The sequence below is a fragment of the Mauremys reevesii genome, linkage group 14 (assembly GCF_016161935.1).
Source record: "Mauremys reevesii isolate NIE-2019 linkage group 14, ASM1616193v1, whole genome shotgun sequence".
NCBI classification, from domain to species: Eukaryota; Metazoa; Chordata; order Testudines; family Geoemydidae; genus Mauremys; species Mauremys reevesii.
The window spans coordinates 31,651,086-31,676,559 of record NC_052636.1 but is presented as its reverse complement, the minus strand read 5'-3'; the positions used below and the strand labels follow the sequence as shown (position 1 = coordinate 31,676,559).

General features: G+C 49.7%; 1 pseudogene; it reads right to left on the bottom strand.

Annotated features, from left to right (window-relative positions):
* Positions 1-25,474, bottom strand: part of LOC120381658 — a 236,374-nt pseudogene that overhangs the window by 101,317 nt on the left and 109,583 nt on the right.

Sequence of the window (25,474 nt, the reverse complement as noted above, 5' to 3'; positions counted from 1 at the left end):
AGTCCCACCTCATTCACTCCACAGGGCAACTGATTACAAAGTGGGGGGAAGATCTTATTCTACTTCTAGCAAAAAAACATTTTCCTTTTACCTTAATTATACTACCTTAGAGGCCCGCTATAACATATTACCAAGGTTCAATGCCACCGTTTTGGCAGGACGGTGCTAGGGAAGGAGGGTTTGTTTCCATGGGGCAAGCGGAACTTGGCGGGGGATTGTTTTGGGGAGGGGCTCAGTGGTGCTGGGGGGTGGTGTTCGGTGAGGCCGGGGGGGCTTCATCCCTCAGGTGTTTTCTTTGGAGTAATTTTGCCCTCGCCACTTTACGAGTTGTGCAGGCCTGGACTAAACCACAGCCTCGGGACTCAGCATTCAAGTATCCTGCAGTCTGAACTTCACATCTGATACATTCCCTCATTGGCTGCCATTGTTTGGCCAGCAGGGAAGTGCTTCTTGTGCAACAAGGCAGCCCGATTGGGACCCGTAGGCACGGAATGGCTCTGAAGGAATCAGCTGTTTCTCTCTGTGCTTTGGATCCAAATGGTAAAAGACAGTTGTGCCCAATTTAATCATGGCGTCCTTTAGGAGTGTGATCAATGCCACTTAACTAGGGAGCAAGTTCTAAAAATAGTTTACCTGGGCCACAGGTCACCATAGCTTCCATCTCAGGGGTGAAAATCAACCACTAGTACCTGCAATTTCTACCTGAGCTCTTGTCAAATCTTTGACTTTCCTTGGATTAATTTGACACTTCTCTGGCGTAGAATTCTTCACCAAGCGCACAACAGATCAGTAGCGACAGTGAGGTACAACTCCCCCAAATATGCCCTTTTATTTCTTTAATCTGGAGGCACAGATTTAAATTAGGGACTAAATTCAGGTGCGACTTAGAATCCCTGTAAGACAACAAATGTCATGTCTCTATTAAAAAGAGGTATCTTTCTGCAGCTATAGCACATTCAACACGAATTTCATTTTCTACACATTTGCAGCATCTCCCAGGGGTGAGCTGAAGAGAAAAGTCACTTCCATTTTTTCCATCTCTGCCTAGATAGGGATTGTATTTCCCAAATAATAGGCAACATGCAGCTAATGAGGAAGGAGATCTCTTCAGGAGCCACTTCCTGCAGGGCCTGGGCCACAACGGCTTTGGGAGCCCAATGCATGGGCACTTTGTTTAGTTATAAGTTATTTACGAGGGAATCCTCTTCCCAGCCATTTAGAAAAAATACTGACCTAACCAACTGCACAACAGGGGGGGATTGGGATGGTGATGGGGAATAAGGGAATCCCTCTTATTTACCCCATCTTCTTCTGTTGTTCCAGAGGGTGAAATGACATTTTCCCCTATCCCTGCCCTGTTCCTGCTCTTTGTTATAGTTCAATATATTTTAAGTGAGAAAAATGGTAGTAAAAATATCTGCTCTGCAGCACAACCTGAACCAACATCAGAGCAACTGGGAGTGAAACAACTTCTTCCCCAAGAGTGAACTCGATGACTAACAATGCCTTTGAAATGGGGGAACAGTATAACCGTGATGCTCAGGGTTTGTTTAGACTAGGGAAAGTGATGGAGTTTAGGTCAGGTCAAGGGGGAAGCTAATGGCAACCCCTGCACCTGGGCTGCATCTGCACAACAACTATAATTGTCTTGTTACACCAAGATCACTAACTTGAGCAGCCAATGCCATATACAGTCCTAGTGGATGTCAGGCACAGGTAGCTTTAGCCTCAGTGTAGCTTGTTGGGATCAAACCTCTCTCCCACCTGGAGCTGACGAACATTCCTGGCAGGAGGGAAACACTCATTTGACTCAAAGGAAAGGAGTTGATAGAACAGATCACAGGACTGACCCCAAAGAAGGGTGAGCTGCAAAAGGCAGAAGCAGGCAACTGATGTGGTGGAGCTGAGACACCACGGTGAAGATGGTACAAAAATCACTGTGTGGGAATTAGCAAATAGGTTTTTTGTTTTTGTTTTTTAAATCACTTCTCCAGCCCTAGTCAAGGGATTTAAAACAGTTCTCTCTCATGTGGATTTTCTGATGTGTAATAAGGTGTGAGCTCTGTTTGAAGCTTTTCCCACACTCAGGGCACGTGTAGGGCTTCTCCCCTGTGTGGTTTCTCTGATGTACGATAAGGTGAGAGCTCCGCCCGAAGCTTTTCCCGCACTCAGAGCATGTGTAGGGCGTCTCCCCTCTGTGGCTTCTCTCGTGTGTGATAAGGTGAGAGCTCCGCCCGAAGCTTTTCCCGCACTCAGAGCATGTGTAGGGCATCTCCCCTATGTGGATTCTCTGATGTGCGATAAGGTCAGAGCTCCACCTGAAGCTTTTCCCGCACTCAGAGCACGTGTAGGGCGTCTACCCAGTGTGGATTCTCTGATGTCTGATAAGGTGAGAGCTCCGATTGAAGCTTTTCCCGCACTCAGAACACGTGTAGGGCGTCTCCCCTGTGTGGATTCTCTGATGTGTAATAAGGTTTGAGCGTCGATTGAAGCTTTTCCCGCACTCAGAGCACGTGTAGGGCGTCTCCCGTGTGTGGATTCTCTCATGTCTGATAAGGTGAGCGCTCTCCCCGAAGCTTTTCCCGCACTCAGAGCACGTGTAGGGCGTCTCCCCTGTGTGGATTCTCTGATGTGTAATAAGGTTTGAGCGTCGATTGAAGCTTTTCCCGCACTCAGAGCACGTGTAGGGCGTCTCCCGTGTGTGGATTCTCTCATGTCTGATAAGGTGAGCGCTCTCCCTGAAGCTTTTCCCGCACTCAGAGCACGTGTAGGGCGTCTCCCCTGTGTGGATTCTCTCATGTCTGATAAGGTTTGAGCGTCGATTGAAGCTTTTCCCGCACTCAGCGCACGTGTAGGGCATTTCCCCTGTGTGGATTCTCTCATGTCTGATAAGGTGAGAGCTCCGCCCGAAGCTTTTCCCGCACTCAGAGCACGTGTATGGCGTCTCCCCAGTGTGGATTCTCTGATGTGTGATAAGGTGTGAGCGCTGATTGAAGCTTTTCCCACACTCATGGCACATGTAGCGTCTCTCTTCCAAGTTGATTCTGTTGCGTGGAATAAGGGCTGAGTGCCTACTGTAGTTTTCCTCTGGCCTCTGCTGAGTCTCACAGGCTTTTGTGTTTTCAAGGAGTGCACAACTCCTGGAAACATTCCCTTTGGATCTTCCTGATAACATCCAATGTGGATCTACTTGCACAGTGTCTTCCTGCTGGGGTTTCTCCTCCTCATTCTCACTCACCAGCCCATCGCCGGATGGGAGACAGAGAGAATCCAGACATAGGTCACTCCCTGTGCCTGAGAAAAAGGAAATGTCAGAGAGAGGAATGGAAACCAAAATATATCTGGGAGAGATCAAACCTATCAGGTGCTGATTTTCCCCAAACCCTTCCACAGAGAAGAGAGGAAGGGATCAGTTCTGGGTCCTCATTGCACCATAACTCTCGGGGAAAGTGAGATCAGGGAGGGACCTGCTGCCAGTTGTCAGTCAGAATAGGAGGGAAGCCATGAGTGACATCTGCCATAATGATTCCACATCTGCAGGGAACAATCCTGAACTTGAAGAGCTCACAGGGTCTTTGTAGGGCATCCCAAATGTTTCCTGCATTCCTAAGCAGTTGTTGAACCAATTCCTCACCTGCAAAGGAAGCTCTCGGGACCACTTCTTTCTCAGAGCCCTGGAGGTCCGGGACCCACGGCTCTTCCCCTCGTTCCAGCTGCGAGATCACATCAGGTTTGGAAACTGGAAACCCTACTGCAGGCAAAGAAAACAAGGGAGGTCAGTGGAATTTGTGGGATACTTGTCACACAGAATATTCCATGGTTTTACCCCCATCTCATTTTTAGACAATAACATCTGTAGCTCTCAGGATTCATCTGCTTACCTGCATCAATATCTCTTTTCTTATAAGTACAGTATTGTGATAGGTTTATTAATTCATATTAAAAAAATATTTGGCTGTAATGCAAGAAACCTACAGGCCAAAAACCTGCATTTTAAGCTAAAGCAAAGTTAGCATAGCTACATCCTGTGCCCTTTTACTCAGAAAAGGAACTGTTTTTCCTATACCCAAACAAAGTGCCTACGCTTAGGTCTAAGACCCTTTACCTAGACCAACAGACAATGAAGAATAGCAAAGGGGATTTTTCAAAGTTGCACTCACAGACTGAACAAGTACCCCACAAGTGCGCAGATACCTGTCATCCATACGCACATACATACTAGCCTATGGAGTAAGCGTACCCTAACATTTCTATGGGGGAAGACTGAAATTTGGGCATAAGAGGAAGGATTTCCGGCATTTATTTCTATAAAAAGAGGTAACCTACCTCACTATGGTATCCCCACCCCCACCTCGACCTCCTCCTTCTTCTCTACACTTCACCATCTTCAACTACGTATTCATGCTATCCATCTACGACAGCTATTAACCAGTAATACGCTGCACTTATTTTCTTTTCAAACCTTAAGTTCAAAAGGGACTCGGCTAAACTTGGTCTCTCTAAACTTTATTTTAATTTGTGTATCAGATTATTTAGTTGACCTAAAAAGTAAATTCCAAAGTAGATTTGACAGCTCTTTGCATTAGTTTCCCTTGCAAGAGCTGGGAAACCAGAACCGCCAGAGGCGAGGCCAACAGCAGTTTATCAAAACAGGGTGTGAATATTAACCGAAGTTTGCAGCACATAATATTGTATCATCATATGCATCTCCTGAACAACAGTAATACAATTGTAACTCTGTAATTCTACCTGTTTTACAATTTACTTACTATTTCATTGAGTTTAATAAAGTCTTTATGACTATATCTGTCTCCCTGTGAGCTTCCTGTCATACCCCCGAAGGTCCCTTTATCAATTCTGTGGAACCCGATTCGAAACACGAACTTTTATCTTTATCTTTTATCTTCTGATTAAACAAATTGGCAAGCCTAAACCCATATTAATTAATATAAATGATTAAGTATTATTAATTAATTAAAATAATTACAATACAAATTAAATTAAGTTGATATATCAAATCAACATTACTCACACACCCCAAATAAGGCTACGCATCCCAAGGCCATCTTCCTTGGCTCAAAGTGGCAGAAGAGTTACTATTATAACAAATCATATTCACTACCTTAGTGCCTAAGGACCTAACAGTGGGTCCCCATTGTGCTAGGCAAAGTGCAAACAGAGAATAGTAGATGGCCCATGCCCTGAAGAATTTACAATCTAAATCAGGGGTAGGCAACCTGCGGCACACAAGCTGATTTTCAGTGGCACTCACACTGCCTGGGTCCTGGCCCCTGGTCGGGGGGGCTCTGCATTTTAAATTAAGCTTCTTAAACATTTTAAAAACCTTATTTACTTTACATACAACAATAGTTTAGTTCTATATTATAGACTTATAGAAAGAGACCTTCTAAAAACATTAATATGTGTTACTGGCACACGGAACCTTAAATTAGAGTGAATAAATGAAGACTCAGCACAGCACTGCTGAAAGGTTGCCGACCCCGATCTAAATAGACAGGACAGACACAGAATGGGGGAAGGGGTAGAACTCACTGTTAGAATAGAGGTATTCAGGCCTGCCTGTAAAGCCTAGACTTTAAGAACGTAGGTGTATTTTTATCACTTTGTCTTTATACCCCTGTAACTAGCTAATTATCAAAATCTCAGTCTGCCTGTGTAAGGGCCTTCTCTCACTAGGATAGGCTGAGGCCTTGTTCTTAGGCTAAGGCTTTTGGCTAAGCAGCAGGGGCAGCCATAAGCTGGGAAGCGCAGGGTCACATCCTCACATCCCAAACCAGTCACACTGAAATAAGGTGCTATTGGGCTGTTAGGAAGATGATCCTGTCCTGATAGCGCCCATCACCACCAGATAAAGAAACAGATCTTAAGATGGATAAAGAAAACTTAGTTTGATAGCAGCCTGTCTGGAAAGAAATCACTTATCAATGGTTGTGAAACCCTCATTTCTGTACTGTTTTATCTTTATGGCCACCACTTTAACCTTGTTAATCAGTCTGGTTCTCTAATTGTTTCTGTCTGCTGTATAATTATTTTTTCTAGGTTTAAGTTCATTAGGGCAGTGGAATATGCTTGCTTGGAAATAACCCCAATAAACATCGCATTATCTGTGCTTCAGACTTCTGGTCATTTGCTGCTTGCTGTCTGCGTGACAAGAACCAGGGAAGTGGGAGGGTGAAGGGAAAACCCTCTAACAAATGGACATGACCTGATAACCAAGAGGTAAGCCTTTAAGGAAGGTTTTAATACACTTTGGAACAGATCAGGGATTCCCCTGAGGACTGAGAGGGAGCGATGGTAAACACGCATTTAGATACTTTTCTTGTTTTATATATTTTTCCCATAAGGCTGAACCTCTGGCACGGTCATGGATCCATAGGATCTGTGCAATGCCCTGGCTTTTAAACAGTCCTTGGGAGGTGCCCCTTGAGTGCACTAGACCCCCAAGGGCTCCCACTCTTCCACAAGGACAGGCCACTTAGCTTCAGCACCTGACAACGAGCCACTTCCTCGGTGCCCTTCCTCCACACTCCTCTCCACTTCTTCCCATTACTCTCAGCCAGCACCACCTGCCGGCACCTTGGGAGCTTCTTGTGTTCCCTCCTCGTCTCTCACAACCTCGTCCCTCCCTGCTGCTTCTTAGCTCTAACCCTGCACACACCCTCCCCATGTCCTGACACCCCAGAATTATCTACTCCCCTCTTCTCCTCCCTTCCCACAGTTCTGTTCTCCCTTCATCCATGGGGTCCTGAATGGCAACATTATACGCTCTCCTATCAAAATAGGAGCTCTGACTGTCACACAAGCCATGCATGAGTCATACACCTATTTACTCAATTTAGAATTCTATAGGAGGTATATTTTCCTCTTAAAATGAGGAATAGGCATGAAAGCTACAGTGATTAATGTATCCAATAAGGATACATTAAATGCAATTTTAAAATGACTGACGGCACCAAAAAGGCACATGTCCAAAAATGATACTAGTGGGTGGGAGATAAGGCAAAAAAAGGGGGAGCAAGGAAACTTGTATGACAAATAAAGGTATAAAGTTATTACTACTCAGGTTCTTCAGAGACCCCACAGCTTCTAATAAGCCAGGGGACAGGACTCCTTACCCAGCGAGGTCACATTCTCATAGTTCTCCTGCATGACACCCCTGTAGAGGGCTCTCTGAGTGGGGTCCAGCAGAGCCCCCTCTTCCCTGGTGAAATACACAGCCACCTCCTCGAAGGTCACCGGCCCCTGAAAGAGCAAGAGTCCAACACTCAGTACCTGCTGCCCCACTCACAACCCCACTATTCACAGAACAGCAGCACCAGGGAAATGGAAGCTCTGGGAGGCACATGTTAACAGAGTCCCACCTCACCTTGCTTAGAGCAGCCAGGAGGCATCAGAGGGTGGAAAGAGAGAACCTCTGTGTCTCCCAGCTGACAGACGGAGGCAGGATCTTCACGTTTATCACATACCTACTAGCCAGAGCTTAATATAGGAGATGGGGCTGTCTCTGGACCCTGCTGGTGGCTCCCTGGTAGGAATCCCACCACTCTCCAAATAAAATATATGGAAGAAAGGGGAAGTCAATAGTAAAGAATAGAAGGTCAGAATTGTAGAAAGTTGGCAAGGGAAGCTATCAGAAATCAATGACCAATTAATGAAAATAAGAAGGAAGTTTTAAAAAAGTATATTAAGTACAAAATTAATCCTAACAATGGAAGTGGCAAATTACTAGATGGAAATGGCAGAATTATCAAAAATAATGTAGAAGAGGTAAAAGTGTTCAATAAATATTTCTCTCCTGGGTTTGGAGAAAAACGGATGATGTAAGTCATATAAGACGTTGACGACGACAGTCTTTCCATTCCAACAATAACTCACGAGGATGTTGAACGGCAGGTATTACAGTTAGACATGTTTAAATAAGCAGGTCCAGATAACTTGTATCCCAAGAGTTTTGAAAGACCTGGTGGAGGAGTGTGGTGGGCTTTTAATGGTGATTATAATTAGGACTTGGAACACTGGGGAAATTCCAGAAGACTGGACTAAAGCTAATGCCGTGCCAATATTTTAAAAGTGTAAAAGAGATGACCCAGCTAATTATGAGAGTGTTAGTCTGATACTGGGCAAGATAATGGAGTAGCGAATATGGATTTAATTAATAAAGAATGAAAGGAGGGTAATATAATTAGTACCAATTAACAAAGGTTCAGAGACAACAGATCCAATCAAACTAACTGGATATCCTTATTGGATGAGATCAAAAAGTTTGGTTGCAACTAATATTATTGATGTAATATACCTAAATTTCTGTAAGGCATATGACTTGGTTCAGCACAACATTTTGACTAGAAAACTAGAAAGATAAAAATAAACACAACATACATTATATAGATTAAAAAATATGATTGTAAATGGGGAACCATGCTTGAGTAGATTTCTTTCTAGGGGGTTCCCACAAGGATTGGTTCTTGGCCCTGTGTTATTTAACATTCTTATCAATGACCTGGAAGAGAATATAAAATCATCACCGATAACATTTGCAGTTGCCACAAAGGTCGGGGTTGGTGGTAACTAATGAAGTGTCAGTAGGTTCAGTTTTCAGCACTGGGAGTCTGGGAAGTTTTCCCAGCCATGGCTAGAGGGTTATTTCCTGTTCCACAAAGAGGGGAAGTTCCATTCCCAACTTCTGTGCCTTGAAATTAGGCCCTGACACTACACCCCACATTCAGCATAGTGGTATGATTATCAAATGATTAGGACATAATTATGAGGCATTTTATGCAAGACGCATCATATATTCAGTGTCTTTGGAAAAGTTAGGATTTGCTGAATATGATTGTCCTATTTGTGTGCATGTATCATATTCGTAACTGAAGTTATGGATATTGACTCTGTATCTGTATTTCAAATGTGCTTACTCTGGGTAACATCCACAACGAGCCTTTCTGGTACAACAAAGAAGCCAGACAGTGTTCATGGCTCATCAACAAAGACAATGGACCGTGGAAGAGCTTAGCCTTCCTGTGAATGTTTCAGCCAGCTTATGAGTCATGGCTACTATGACTCAGCAGGCCATGCGACCAGACCATATGCCACTAAACTCCATTTTGGTACCTCTATTTTTCCACAAACTGGACTGGGAACGGAGTTTGGAACAAATGGTTTCTGCCATACGGAAAAGCTACATAAGGTGGGGTGTGACATCATCTCTTGGCCTCATTCTGCACACAAGAAAACTCCTGGAAACACCTCAGGAACAAAGACTGAACTGGGGGAAGTGCTGGTCCCAGGGTAAAGGGATTTCTAGCTTGTGTATGGAAACTTGATGGACAGCTTCTATCATCAGTCAAGGTGAGAAATTGCTAATTCAAATTCTATCCAGATAGTATGTTAGGCTTAGTTTGAGTTTTTGGTTATTTGCTAAGTAATCTGCTTTGATCTGTTTGCTACCACTTACGGCAGGGAAATTGGCTTTTGTCTTCTATCTCTCCTTGAGTGGCTTAGGGCAGGTCTACACTATGGGGGAAAATCGATATAAGATACGCAATTTCAGCTACGTGAATAACATAGCTGAAGTCGAAGTATCTTATATCGAATTACCTACCGTCCTCATGGCGTGGGATCGATGTCCGGGGCTCCCCATGTCGATTCCGCTACCGCCGTTCAGGTTGGTGGAGTTACGGAGTCGACAGAAGCGCGTTCGGGGATCGATATATTACGTCTAGATGAGACGTGATATATCGATCCCCGAGAAATCGATTGCTACCCGCCGATACGGCGGGTAGTGAAGACGTACCCGTAGGTAAAACACTCAGGTAGCTTAGTTGGGTGTAAGGTGCCACCTGCTGTCGTGTTGGGTGATAACAGGGCCTCGAGAGGTTGGCTGAATCTCCAGCAAAGCAGTGTGAAAAGGGCCAGCCCGCCTTGAGGGTTAGAGGGCACAGCGGTTCCCAGGAGCCCCCCAGACTGCACCCCGGGGTAACAACCCATCACACCCTAGAGTCCACAAGTCTCAGCAGGTTTGTCACATCCTGTCCCCTCCCATTCCACACCCTAGATAGTTCCTGCCTCCCACCACCTCTAGCAGCTCCCACCCTCCTATACATTTACTGCTCCTCTCCCTCCAAGCAGAACCCACCACCAGCTCCCTGAGAATCCCTTACCTGAGCCAGCTCCATTGCAGCCATTTTCTTCCTCCTAGGAGGAGGGGATGATCTGGGGCGAAACGTGGACGTTAATCTGTAGCCTGCCAGGGCGAGAAGGGCAATGTGAGAGAATTCAGATAGGGTTTCTGTCCTTTCCACATGTCGATTCCCCCCAGCATTGTTCCCTGCTAATGGACACTCTAGGTTCTGTCACACTGTGAAGCACAGAGTGACTGTATCCCAGTATAGGCCTAGTCCCCTCCTACCAGAGTGTAACCCTCTGACACATGGTGAACCCCTCCCAGCATCAGAGTCTCTCTGTTACACTTATCAAGTTTGCAGGCGATACCAAGCTGAGAGGGGTTGCAAGTGCTTTGGAGGATAGAACTGAAATTCAAAATGATCTGGACAAACTGGAGAAATGGTCTGAAGTAAATAGGATGAAATTCAATAAGGACAAATCCTTCCGGGGGAGGGAACTCCAGTTTCTAGGAAAAGGCAGCTGTTAGTAATGGGAGATTCGATTATTAGGAACATAGATAGCTGGGTTTGTGATGACCGGGAGAACCGTATGGTGACTTGCCTGCCTGGTGCGAAGGTTGCGGATCTCTCGAGGCATCTAGACAGACTTATGTGTAGTGCTGGGGAGGAGCCGGTGGTCGTGGTACATGTAGGAACCAATGACATAGGGAAGGGTAGGAGAGATGTCCTGGAAGCCAAATTTAGGCTGCTAGGGAAGAGACTGAAATCCAGGACCTCTATGGTGGCATTCTCAGAAATGCTCCCAGTTCCACGCACAGGGCCGGGTAGGCAGGCAGAGATTCAGAGTCTCAACGCGTGGATGAGACGATGGTGTAGAGAGGAGGGGTTCGCGTTCATTAGGAACTGGGGAAACTTCTGGGATGGGAGGAGCCTATACAGGAGAGATGGGCTCCACCTAAACCAAAGTGGAACCAGACTGCTGGCACTAAACATTAAAAAGGTTGTAGAGCAGTTTTTAAACTAGGAGATGGGGGAAAGCCGACTGCTGCAGAGGAGCATGTGGATCGGACACAGACTTCTCTTAGGGGAGAGTCTGATGATAGAGAATCTCCAGGTTATAGTCAGGAGTAGAAGACGGAAGAGTATAATGTAAGGGCCGGGTCAGATGATAAACAGTCACATAAAAAAGAATCTGGCACATCAGAAAAGGGCAGACAAATAAACAGGGGCAGGTTTTTAAAGTGCTTGTACACAAATGCTAGAAGTCTAAATAATAAGATGGGTGAACTAGAGTGCATTGTGATAAAGGAGGATATTGATATAATAGGCATCACAGAAACCTGGTGGAATGAGAGCAATCAATGGGACACAATCATTCCAGGGTATAAAATATATCGGAAGGACAGAACAGGTCGTGCAGGGGGAGGAGTGGCACTATATGTGAAAGAAAGTGTAGATTCAAATGAAGTAAAAATCTTAAGCAAATCCACATGTTCCATAGAATCTCTGTGGATAGAAATTCCATGCTCTAATAAAAATATAACATTAGGGATCTATTATCGACCACCTGACCAGGACAGTAATAGTGATGATGAAATGCTAAGGGAAATTAGAGAGGCTATCAAAATTAAGAACCCAGTAATAGTGGGGGATTTCAATTATCCCCATATTGACTGGGAACATTTCACTCTAGATTTAATCCTGAGTTGGAGCGCAGGAGCTGGTCCAAGAGGTAACTGTAGCAGGACCGCTTGGAAATAGTGACCATAATACAATAGCATTCAACATCCCTGTGGTGGGAAGAACACTTCAACAGCCCAACACTGTGGCATTTAATTTCAAAAGGGGGAACTATACAAAAATGAGGGGGTTAGTTAGACAAAAGTTAAAAGGTACAGTGACTAAAGTGAAATCCCTGCAAGTTGCGTGGGCCCTTTTTAAAGACACTATAATAGAGGCCCAACTTCAATGTATACCCCAAATTAAGAAACACAGTAAAAGAACTAAAAAAGAGCCATCGTGGCTTAACAACCATGTAAAAGAAGCAGTGAGAGATAAAAAGACTTCCTTTAAAAAGTGGACGTCAAATACTAGTGAGGCAAATAGAAAGGAGCACAAACACTGCCAACTTAAGTGCAAGAGTGTAATAAGAAAAGCCAAAGAGGAGTTTGAAGAACGGCTAGCCAAAAACTCCAAAGGTAATAACAAAATGTTTTTTAAGTACATCAGAAGCAGGAAACCAGCTAAACAACCAGTGGGGCCCCTCGACGATCAAAATATAAAAGGAGCACTTAAAGACGATAAAGTCATTGCGGAGAAACTAAATGGATTCTTTGCTTCGGTCTTCACGGCTGAGGATGTTAGGGAGATTCCCAAACCTGAGCTGGGCTTTTGTAGGTGACAAATCTGAGGAACTGTCACAGATTGAAGTGTCACTAGAGGAGGTTTTGGAATTAATTGATAAACTCAACATTAACAAGTCACCGGGACCAGATGGCATTCACCCAAGAGTTCTGAAAGAACTCAAATGTGAAGTTGCGGAACTATTAACTAAGGTTTGTAACCTGTCCTTTAAATCGGCTTCGGTACCCAATGATTGGAAGTTAGCTAATGTAACGCCAATATTTAAAAAGGGCTCTAGAGGTGATCCCGGCAATTACAGACCGGTAAGTCTAACCTCGGTACCGGGCAAATTAGTTGAAACACTAGTTAAAAATAAAATTGTCAGACACATAGAAAAACATAAATTATTGAGCAGTAGTCAACATGGTTTCTGTAAAGGGAAATCGTGTCTTACTAATCTATTACAGTTCTTTGAAGGGATCAACCAACATGTGGACAAGGGGGATCCGGTGGACAAAGTGTACTTGGATTTCCAGAAAGCCTTTCACAAGGTCCCTCACCAAAGGCTCTTACGTAAATTAAGTTGTCATGGGATAAAGGGGAAGGTCCTTTCATGGATTGAGAACTGGTTAAAAGACAGGGAACAAAGGATAGGAATTAATGGTAAATTCTCAGAATGGAGAGGGGTAACTAGCGGTGTTCCCCAAGGGTCAGTCCTAGGACCAATCCTATTCAATTTATTCATAAATGATCTGGAGAAAGGGATAAACAGTGAGGTGGCAAAGTTTACAGATGATACTAAACTGCTCAAGATAGTTAAGACCAAAGCAGACTGTGAAGAACTTCAAAAAGATCTCACAAAACTAAGTGACTGGGCAACAAAATGGCAAATGAAATTTAATGTGGATAAATGTAAAGTAATGCACATTGGAAAAAATAACCCCAACTATACATACAATATGATGGGGGCTAATTTAGCTACAACGAGTCAGGAAAAAGATCTTGGAGTCATTGTGGATAGTTCTCTGAAGATGTCCACGCAGTGTGCAGAGGCGATCAAAAAAGCAAACAGGATGTTAGGAATCATTAAAAAGGGGATAGAGAACAATACAGAGAATATAGTATTGCCCTTATATAAATCCATGGTACGCCCACATCTCGAATACTGTGTACAGATGTGGTCTCCTCACCTCAAAAAAGATATTCTAGCACTAGAAAAGGTTCAGAAAAGGGCAACTAAAATGATTAGGGTGTTGGAGAGGGTCCCATACGAGGAAAGATTGAAGAGGCTTCAACTCTTCAGCTTGGAAAAGAGGAGACTAAGGGGGGATATGATAGAGGTATATAAAATCATGAGCGATGTTGAGAAAGTGAATAAGGAGAAGTTATTTACTTATTTCCATAATACGAGAACTAGGGGCCACCAAATGAAATTAATAGGCAGCAGGTTTAAAACAAATAAAAGGAAGTTCTTCTTCACGCAGCGCACAGTCAACTTGTGGAACTCCTTACCTGAGGAGGTTGTGAAGGCGAGGACTATAACAATGTTTAAAAGGGAACTGGATAAATTCATGGTGGCTAAGTCCATAAGTGGCTATTAGCCAGGATGGGTAAGAATGGTGTCCCTAGCCTCTGTTCGTCAGAGGATGGAGATGGATGGCAGGAGAAAGATCACTTGATCATTGCCTGTTAGGTTCACTCCCTCTGGGGCACCTGGCATTGGCCACTGTCGGTAGACAGATACTGGGCTAGATGGACCTCTGACCCGGTACGGCCCTTCTTATGTTCTTAAAGTACTCCACTTAGGAAGGAACAATCAGTTGCACACATACAAGACAGGAAATGACTGCCTAGGAAGGAGCACTGCAGAAACGGATCTGGGAGTCACAGTGGATCACAAGCTAAATATGAGTCAACAATGCTACGCTGTTGCAAAAAAAGCAAGTATAATTCTGAGCTGTATTAGCAGCAGTATTGTAAGCAAGACATGAGAAGTAATTCTTCCGCTCTACTCCGCACTGATTAGGCCTCAACTGGAGTAATGTGTCCAGTTCTAGATGCCACATCTCAGGAAAGATGTGAACAAATTGGAGAATGTCCAGAGAAGAGCAACAAAAATGATTAACGGTCTAGAGAACATGACCTATGAGGGAAGACTAAAAAATTTGTGTTTGTTTAGTCTGGAGAAGATATCATCAGCTCTAAAGTACATGTTCGTTTCGAGGAGGAAGAAACATTGTTCTTCTTAACCTCTGGACAGGACAAAAAGCAATGGGCTTAAATTGCAGCAAGGAAGGTTTAGGTTGGACATTAGGAAAAAACTCCCTAACTGTCAGGGTGGTTAAGCACTGGAATAAATTGCCTAGGGAGGTTGTGGAATTTCCATCGTGGGGATTTTTAAGAGCAGGCTGGACAAACACCTCTCAGGGATGGTCTAGATCAGGGGTGGCCAACATGTGGCTCTTTAGAATTTAATATGCGGCTCCTTGTACAGGCACCAACTCTGGGGTTGGAGCTACAGGCACCAACTTTCCAGTGTGCTGGGTGTGCTCACTACTCAGCTACAGGCCCTGCCCCCAGTCCACCCCTTCCCTGAGCCTGCAGTGCCCTTGCTCCATTCCCGCCCCCCCAGTGTCTTGCATAGTGTGAACAGCTGATCAGGAGGTGCGGGGAGGGAGGCGGAGGTGCTGATTACTGTGGCTTCCCATGGGTGGGAGGCGCTGGGAGCAGGGGGTGGGAGCTGATGGGGGGCTGCTGACGTATTACTGTGATTCTTTGGCAATGTACATTGGTAAACTCTGGCTCCTTCTCAGGCTCAGGTTGGCCACTCCTGGTCTAGATAATACTTCGTCCTGCCTTGAGGGCAGGGGACTGGACTAGCTACCTCTCGAGGTCCCTTCCAGTTCTGTGATTCCATGAACCAAAGGCCAGAGACGACCAGAATCAAAGGAGTCACTCTGGGGATTCTCCCTGTCACTGTCCGCCAGGCAGCTCTCTCAGGTTAACTAAGTTATTGGATGCTCCAGCCTTTATCCAGTCTCTCCTGGCAGTGCCCCCTTCATGGGCTGGGCCTAGTTTTAGCCTTTGGGAAGCATGACCCCGGGGGCTCTGAGACTGGGCCTTCTTGTCTCAGCACATCTTGTTCCTTTCTGTGGCTCCCCAGTGAGTCCAAATGAGTAGATACTCCTCATACAGACTGTGAACATAAGAATGTGTTTAGACTTCATTGAATGCTTGTGAGTTGCTGCCTGGGTTAACATCTGACTAGTTGCATTGTGAGCCCCTGTGGCTCTGTAAATCACCAGACAGGAGAGAGACTTTACCTAGGTGAAGTGCTGATTGGCAACCGAATGCATTACACCCTGCCTGGCAGGAAAGGTCCATCAACACCAGAGAGACTATTATGGGACATTAAAGAAGACACAATACTGTTGTTGTGCTCTTGACTTCCCATTAGCTGAGTTTCCAGCTCAGAGCACATGGTAGGAAGAGGATGAAAAACCCGATGCAGAAGGAACTGATGATCTGTATGCTGCTTGGACTCTGGGGGGCAAAGTTCCTAGGTATAAGCACGAGATCCCCAGCTGCCTAGCCAGGGTTAGTCCTAAAGAATATGTAGAGCTTGCTTATTATAGAAGCTTCTATCACCTTTAAAATTTAAGACTGTAACTCGTCTGCATCTATAGGATTACCTGCTTTAACTTTGTAAACAACTCTCCTGTCCTTTTAAATAAATCTTAATACAGGTTATGACAGGACTGGCTACAAGTGTTGTCTTTGTTGGAAGATCTAAGATTCAGTTGACCTAAGGAAGTGACTGGTCCTTTGGGACTGGCAGTAACCTGAACATTGCTGTGATTCGTGGGGTAAGGCAGTGGTTCTCAACCAGGGGTCTGGGGCCCCCTGGGGGGCCGTGAGTAGGTTTCAGGGGGCTGCCAAGCAAGGCCAGCATTAGACTCGCTGAGGCCCAGTGCATGGGGCTGAAGTCCAGGGCCCTGAGCCCCACCACCAGGGCTGAAGCCAAAGCCTAAGCAATGTAGCTTTGTGGGGGCCCCTGTGGCATGGGGCTGCAGGCAGTTGCCCTGCTTGCTGCCCCCTAACACCAGCCCTGGATTTTATATACAGAAAACCAGTTATTGTGGCCCACATGGGCAGTGGAGTTTTTATAGCATGTTGGGGGGGGGGGGCGAGGGGGGCGCGAAAGAAAAAAGTTGAGAATCCCTGGAGTAAGGGACCATCTGTCACAAAGGTGAGCTCACCTGCGTGGTGAGATATATGGGATCACCCAAGGGGACTGTCTGTGATTCCATGTTAATGCTGTTACAGAGCCTGAAGCGTTTACACTGGATACTTGGTTGGTGAAATCTCCATACAGACCTCACACCCAGTTTGGGGTTTGTTCCCTGCTTCTTACCAGTCTGCCCGAGGCTGCTGCTCGTGTTCTCGAGTCACTGGGGACAGCGTTACAGAGAGAGGGGCTGTGACTTCCCCACGGTCACTAAACAGGTCTGTGACAGAGCCAGGAACAGACCCTGTTAACTCCAGAGCCCCGTCACCCGCAGCTTGGGAAGGTCCCCCGAGCACACTGTATTAGGCTGCAGGAAGAGGTGTGCAGGGACTGCAGCTGTGCTGTCCTGCCCAGACAGCCTGTGCATCCCTGGACAAACCACCTCGCTGGGGGGTGTCCCCTGGGTCAGGAGAAGTCAGTGTCCAGCCCTGTGGGGCTGTGCTCCTGGCTCATACCTCCAGCACTCACTGCTGCCCCTCCCTTACCAGCTGCACTGTTCAGCCAGCCCCAGGCCTCTGTGAGGTCACTTCCCCCCGCCCCCACATCAAACCTTCAAACTGGGACATGGTGCACCAGTGCCAATCAGAGTGCACTAGTGTAAATTCTGTCTGTACTAAGGGTTTGCACCAGTGCCTAAAACACCAGGGTGGCAGAGACCTTCAGAAACAGCAGTACGGTGGCACTAGAACCTATTTCTAGCTCGGTCACGGACAGCCTGGGTGACCTTGGACACGTCAATGTTTCTCCTCCCAACTTCAGTCTCTTTACCCAGCTGCCACTCACTGGGGTCTCCTCTCTCTCCAGAGCTGCTCACCACTACAGTCTGTGTGGGTATCCCCAGAGCTAAGGCAGGTCAGCTCGGGAATAGTCTTACAAGGGGGGCTGGGGAGTCTCTGTCCCTGGAAGTTTTTAAGGACAGGTAGGACAAAGCTCTGTCAGAGATAATCTACAGATACTTGGTCCTGCCTCAGCAGAGAGCTGGACTTGATGACATCTTGAGGTCCTATCTAGCCCTACATGTCTAGGATGCAATGCAATATATACATATAAAAACCCAACATACAGAAAAAAACCCACCACAACATAATGTCAGGCAATTCAGGGGGGAAAAAAACACAACCTACACTCCACAGCATAAAATGACAATACAAAGGAAAAGAAAGTAACACGATGCAAACGACAACATCCTAGGACAAAAGTACACAACGGAAAATAGCTCAACTCAAACCAACACAGCACAGGCACCAACAAGCTGAGACAAAACAATGCACCACAAAACTGCTACACAACATGGTGCGATCACAGTTCCAAATGGCCCCACGCAAAACAGCTCAGCGTAGAACAGGACACAGCACAAAAGAGAATTATTTCAGTGTAGGCCTGGAAGGGATCTTGAGAGGGCGTCTACTCCAGCCTCTTGTGCTGAGGCAGAACCAAGTATCCCTAGACATTCCCAGACTGGTGTATCTCTAACCTGGTCTTAAAAACCTCCAATGAAGGAAATGCCACAGCCTCCCTTGGAAGCCAATGCAAGGCAAACACTGACCGAAACAACGCTGCACACACACACACGCTGGGCCTGGGGTTAAGGGGAGAAGCAAGAATTCAAACAATCTGGGTTCAGTACCCAGTTTTGCCCCAAATTCTCCATGCAAACTCGTTAGACACCGGCGGCTGGCCCGTGCCCGCTGACTTGGGCTCACACGGCTCAGGCTGTGGGGCTGTTTAATTGTGGTGTCCATGTTCCGGCTGGGGCTGCAGCCCAAGGTCTGGCCCCCTCCCACCTCACAGGGTCCTACAGCCTGGCCCCAGCCCGAGCCCAGACACCTACACTGCAATTAAACAGCCCCTTCGCCTGAGCCCGTGAGCCTGAGTCACCTGGCATGGGCCAGCTGGGGGGTTTTAGTGGCAGGGTAGAGATACCCTTGGTGTCTTTGCAGCACCTGTCACAATGGGGACCCTGATCTCGGTGTCTGTGCAGAGCCCTGCACAACAGGGGCCTGACCTCAGTCGGGGACTCTGCAACTCCCGGCATTACAGGATCCCGGATTTTGTTTGGGTTCCCTGCAGTATCTGGCAAAATGTGGGGGCAGGATCTCTGTCAGGGTCTGTGCAGTGCCCAGTACAGTGGTGGGGCGTGATCTGGGTCGGGGTCAGTGCAGGGCCAGGTCCAACAGGGACACAGATCTCAGTCGAGGTTTCTCAAGTACCCTGAACAATGGAGGCAGCTATCTGGGCCACAGTCGTGCGCTGCCCGGCACAAGGGGGGCCGTGATCTCGGTCCAGGTCTGTTTTACCTGGCACAAAGGGGATCTGATGTCTGTGGGGTCTCTGCAGTGCCCAGCACAACAGGGGCACAGATCTCACTTGGGGTCTCCACAGCATCTGTAACAACAGTGGGATCTGACCTCTGTTAGGGTCTCTGCAGCACCTGGCAGAACAGGGCCCAGAACTCACTTGGGGTCTCTGCAGCACCAGGAACAACAAGGTCCCTGAGTTTGTTTGCTGTCTCTGCAGCACCTGGCACAATGGGAGCCTGATTTCACTTGGTGTTGATGCAGAGCCTGGCACAACAGGGGCCCGGAGCTCAGTCAGGGTCACTGTAGCACCCGGCACAACAAGGTCCCTGCTCTCTGTAGGGGTCTGTGCAGTTCCTGGCACAGCCAGTGCCCCAAAGTCGGTCAGGGTTTGTGCAGTGCCCGGCCCACTGGGAGACCTGATCTCAGGCCAGGCCTGAGCCACGCCCAGTACGATAAGAGCCCTGATCTCAGTCACACACCTGGAGAGAAAAGTGGGAAGATTTTTGAGCATTTGATATCAGTATTTCAGAACGGAGGAGAAAATGGGGCACAATATCTGGGGAGATTTTGTCAACAGTTCAAGAGAAAACATGGGAAATTTGTGGGGATTACACAGCGATATTGAATCAACAACAGAATGGGAGGGATTCTTCTTGCCTCACACTCACATGGCCGGCAGGGAGCCCTGGGTGATGTGGCTTTCAGAGGGGACAGGAGTGGGGCTGGAGCCAAAAGGTCACTGTCAGTGGGGAGGGGCTGGCAGTGGGGTTTGGGAATGTGACTAGCAAGTGGGGGGGGGGCCGCTGGATTGGGCAGGGTGGGGGAGGGGAAGTATCTTGACTGGGAAACCTGGGGCTGGGCCGTCTCCATGGGGGACACTTGCTCCTCCCTCCCCTTCCTGGCCCTTCCCAGGCCCCGTTGCCAGCAGAGAGTGGCCCCCCAGCCCAGCCCAGAGGTGTCCCTGTCTCAGGGCCCCCCCAGCCTCTGCCCATTCACCCTCTGCCCAGCTCAGGAATCCCTCGGGGGAACCATTTCCCACCCGCACAAGGACAAATCCCTGCAGGTGGGAATGGGGGAAACCCCCCAAACCTGAGACCTGAACTGGCCACTGGCGAAGGGGAGAAAATGGGGCACAATCGGGGGCAGGGAACTTCTCAGGGGTTGGGGAGGGGTCACCCTGGGCGCTGCTCGTGGCTCTCTAGGGAGAAAGGGGCAGGACGGGGAGATGGGGTCCCCACGGGAGGGCAGCGGTAAATCCGAGGATCTCAGCCCCCTTTCTCTCCCCGCTCCTCGGGGGTCACCTGCCATGTCCGGGCTGCACAGACATTTCCCGCCCGGTCTCACCCCCCCCCCCCCCGCAGCCCCGGCCGGCTCCATGCAGGGACCCCAGGGCAGAGCATGGCCGGACACGGGGGGGTTAATGAAGGGCTCTCCCGCCGCGATCTGCGCATGCCCAGAGCTCCAACGGCACCAACCCTTCTCCGGCCCGGGAGAGGCTCCAACGGCCCCGCGCGCGTTTGCAACTCGGCTTGGTCTCTCCCCCGAACGTCATTTCCGGTCCAGAGAGAATCAGGAACTACATCTCCCAGCCTGCCCCGGGGCGCTTCCGCTCTCTCCAGCCCCCCGGGCCAGCCTGACCCTCCCTCCACCGCTCATCCTTTCCCCCGGCCCCGCCCCCGCCCCCTCTCCCAGCCGGTGCCTCTCAGACCCACTCCTACCTCGTCCCGGGGAGCGGCAGAGCTGGGCAGGTGCCCCGTCACGTGACTCCCCCCCGTCCCCCGCGGGGTGCGTCAATTCCGGTCGCTGCGGGGGGAGGCTCCGGGCGCGCGGCAGAACCGGTAAGAGCCGAGCGGGGCGCGGGGAACAGACACCTGGGCCCGAGACCCCCCCCCCCCCGCCCGGGGCCGGGCCGGGCCGGGAGCTGGGGCGGGGCGGGGGGTCCCGGTGCGGCCTCCGTAGCGGGGGGGGCGGGAAACCCCCGGGGGGGGAGGTGAGTGTGTGTCCGTGTCTCGCCCCCTCCCCCCCCGGGCGCCCTGCGGCCCGTGGGAGGGGGGGGCACCGTCACTGCCCGCGTGCGCTGGAGCGTCCCGTAAAATCCCCCCCCGGGCCCCTCACACCGCCCCTCCCCCCCCCGGGCCCCTCACACCGCCCTCCCCCCGGGGGGCCCGCACACCGCCCCCCCGTGCTGGGGGTTTGTCTCCCCGCTGCCGGGGGCGGAGTCTGTGACCCGTTTTCCCCCAACTCTCAGACCCGGATATAAAACATCCCAACCCCGCCCCGGGCTCCCGCCTCCGCTGCTGCCGCCGGACCGGGCCGCGCGCGGGGCCCCGCCCGGAGCGACCCTGTTCCCGGGTCCCACGGGCAGCACCGCTTCCCCCTCCCCTCAGACCCTGCTGGGAACCGCTCAGCTCTTATCCCTGATCAACACCTGCCCCCGTGTGTGTGTGTGTGGGGTTGTGTTTTCCTGAATGGCCTGACGTTATGTTGTGGTGGGTTTTATTCTGTGTGATTTGAGGAAATCAGTAACTTTTTATTAATGCAAATGACACTCAGCAATAAGAGAACTTTTCTTCTGAAGTATTGTGAGCATCACACACCAGTAACACTCAGAGAGAGGTCAGGAATCAGAGCACCGTAGCCCTGTAGGAAAAAGAATTCTGGAACAGGCTCCTTTTATAAGCAAGATATTTTACTTACAATTGGGCTTTAATTTGTGTGGAAAGAAATACTTTATGCAGCACAAAGGAGAGTTACAAAAATGTATTACTCTTCATTGGCTCGACACACAATATCCTCCCCAAAATTCACCTCAGGAGTGTTGATTGGAACTCGTGTAGATGAATTAATTTTCTTGTTATCAGTTGCTTACCTTGTGACATGTATTCTCTGCAAATCTCAAAGATTCATATAAAATACCCTAAAAATTTGCCCCACTTTCTCTCTACTTGTCTATTTCTAAGTGACTATGCCCTGAGTTTTTCCTTGTCTCTATTTATAAATTACTAAAAAAAAATAAATCTCAGATTTATACCTTTTCTCAGGTTCTTGACTATGGATACAAAATGTGTCCTTATGTTGTCCATTTCCTCTTTATTCGTTTATCAAATATTGATGTGAACTACACTCAGATTTTACCTCATATCAACAACTGATATAAAATCCCTCTGATGTTCCACTTTACTTTCACTAATTTACAAAAATGGATCCAAAAATCCCTCTGATTTCCACCCTTTCTTTTTCATTTCTGAACACTGATCTCAAATCTCAGGTTTTCCCTCTTTCTATGTCATCATCAAATGTCAATTAAAAATCCTCTCCGGTTTGGGGCTGTTCTCCATGTCTCTAAATCCCAGCAACTTCTTCATTGGAGGGAACCTGTTGCCCTGAGTCATTCTCCATCCTGGTTGTTGCAGGGGGTTAAATTACCCAGAGATCATCTTTCCCGTCTGCTTTGAGAATCATTTCTTCCTCCTTTATCTCTGTTAAAATGTTTGCCGAAGAAAGAGACCAGACACACATTTAATACCCATCAAATTCAGAGGCCTCCCCCTGTTTGGGGATCAGTGTTTCCCAGCTGATAACAGGAGAGTTGGCTGAATCCTTTTCTCCAGCTGGCACGGGATGAGGAGGTCTCTCTGAGTGCAGTGTCAGTCCAGAAGTTTCCCAAATCCCATGACAAATGCTCTTCAGGAGGGGTTGCTTCCCACAGTGCTAAGATGCAGCCACTTCTGGGGTGGATCCATGGTGGTCATTATTTGCTAGTGACAGGCCATGGAAGTTTCTTACCTTTCTTGCCCTCCAGGCCTTCCATTCTCCTGTTAAAGAAGCATCCCCCAGGGCTCCCTCTGCCTGTGTGACTGGCCAGCAGGGGGCGGTGGTCACTTTCTATCCACTTCTCAGGCACTGTGAGGTAACAGTGTTGCTGGGTGGGGGTGGGGCTGGGGCTGTGGGGGGAGATAGCAGCTGAAGAGGGATTGTGGTGGGGGGAGGCCTCTGGGTGGCTGGGCAGGGGGTACCCTAGTGAGGTTGGTGGGTTCTGGAGATTTGGGGTTTCAGGGGGTGCGTGTGATGTGCCCAGCCCTGAGGCTGTGGGTCCTGGAGGTGAGTATCGCTGGGGGCCTGGTGGCTGCAGAACAGCTGGGGTGGGCGTCTCTTGGGAAGGCGGGACAGGGGGTTAGAGGGAGCCTGGTGCTGTGCCAGGGGCTCTGTCTGGGCTTCCCCAGCTGGCTCCTGGGATCGCTGCCATACCCAATGAACAGAACTGGGGGGGGGTCCCCAGCTCTAGGTCAGGGGATGCCAGGGAAGCAGAGTGAGGGTCCCACTGAAAGCATCAGCGGGTCCTGCTGGGTGGAGGAGGGGGTCCCAGACAAACGGCAGGGCAGATCCTGGTGGTGGGGAGGGGGTCCTAGACAGGCAGTGAAGAACTGAGTTCCCAGTGGGGGTCCCTTTTGGGGGGGGGTCCCTGGCTGCTGGGGGCTCTTGGTGGGGGGAACCCTTTGGGATTCCCAACCTGACAGTCATGGGCTGGTGGGGATTCCCTGGCCGGTGGGGCTTTGAGGAGTATCTGGGGTCCCTGGCTGGGGACTCTGGGGGCTGCATCCCAGGGAATATCTGGTGGGACCCTGGCTGTGGGAACTTCTACTAACCATGATTCTTCTCTCTGATCAACTCGTGTCAGAGTCCTGTCTCCAAGCACTGCCAGGCATTCCCCAGTCACAGGCCCTGTCACTGTGGTAACTTTCTATCCACTTATCAGTCACTGTTCGTGTAAAATCACAGATTTTGCTTTTCTCCTCTTTTGAAAACTGCAGGAACTGTTGGTTCAGTTTAGAAAATTTGTGCCCCCCAGTCCTGAGAGCAGCTAGGGGGCATCACGGTGAGAGAACAAAGAGCGACCCCTTGTCTCTCCCAGCAGATCCATCACACCCCTACTAGCCAGAGGCTGAGACAACCCCATGGTGGAGAACCCAACACCCTACCCACTGCCAGCAGCTGGATGTGAGGGGCTGGGACATCTTCCCTACACCTCCCTGGTGGGTGCCCCCTTTCCATGTCACACCAGCCCCTGGATTCAGCACTGGAAGTCTGGTCAGTTTTCCCAGCCCTGCCCAGGGGGTTGGTTTCTCTATTTCCTGTTTCACAAATTAGGGAATTTTCTCCCCCACCACCCAAGTGTTTGTTCTGAGGATCTAGGCCCATGTTAACAAGTCCCAGCAGGTTTGTCACACTCTGTCCCCCTCCCCTTCCTCACCCAGGGTATTCCCTGCCCCCGCCAGCCCTAACTCCCCAGAAGTTGCCACCTCTTCAGTATTTCCTGCCCCTCCCCCGCCAGCAGGAACCCACCAGCAACCCCAATTACCCCTACCTGAGCTGGCTCCACTGCAGCCGGGCCCCACCCCCGGCTGGGCACGGAGGGTTAATGCTTTCCTGTGCCCTGCAATCCTCCCCACCACCCCACCCGCCGCTCCAGCCCCTTCCTGTGCCCTGCAAACCCCGGCTCCCAGCTGCTCCAGCCCCTTCCTGTGCCCTGCAACCCCACTCCCAGCTGCTCCAGCCCCTTCCTGTGCCCTGCAACCCCGGCTCCCAGCTGCTCCAGCCCCTTCCTGTGCCCTGCAAATCCCCCGCTCCCAGCTGCTCCAGCCCCTTCCTGTGCCCTGCAACCCCGGCTCCCAGCTGCTCCAGCCCCTTCCTGTGCCCTGCAACCCCCCGCTCCCAGCTGCTCCAGCCCCTTCCTGTGCCCTGCAACCCCCACTCCCAGCTGCTCCAGCCCCTTCCTGTGCCCTGCAACCCACCCCACTCCCAGCTGCTCCAGCCTTCCTGTGCCCTGCAACCCCCGGCTCCCAGCTGCTCCAGCCCCTTCCTGTGCCCTGCAACCCCGGCTCCCAGCTGCTCCAGCCCCTTCCTGTGCCCTTCAACCCCCAGCTGCTCCAGCCCCTTCCTGTGCCCTGCAACCCCGGCTCCCAGCTGCTCCAGCCCCTTCCTGTGCCCTGCAACCCCAGCTGCTCCAGCCCCTTCCTGTGCCCTTCAACCCCGCTCCCAGGTGCTCCAGCCCCTTCCTGTGCCCCGCAACACCCCCCCCCGTTCCCTGCAACCCGCCCTCTCCCGCGTTCCCAGCCGCTCCAGCCCCTTCCCGTGCCCCGCAACCCCACCTCTCCCCAGGGCGGCAGGGCTCGCCGGGGTGGGCTGCAGCGGCTGGGATCAGCTGACACCCAATGCAGGGGCTGGGGCGGGGAGCTGCTGCACCAGCCCCGCCCCCGCTTTTCTCCTGGGGAGCCCCGGCCCCTCTCCTCCCCCCTCCGGGCTGAGGCGGGTCCCCGCGGGTCCCACCCCCTGTGTGGGGCCCGGGGGCGGGGCCAGGGCCGGGGAGGAGCCGCCCCTTCCCACCCTCCCGGCCCGGC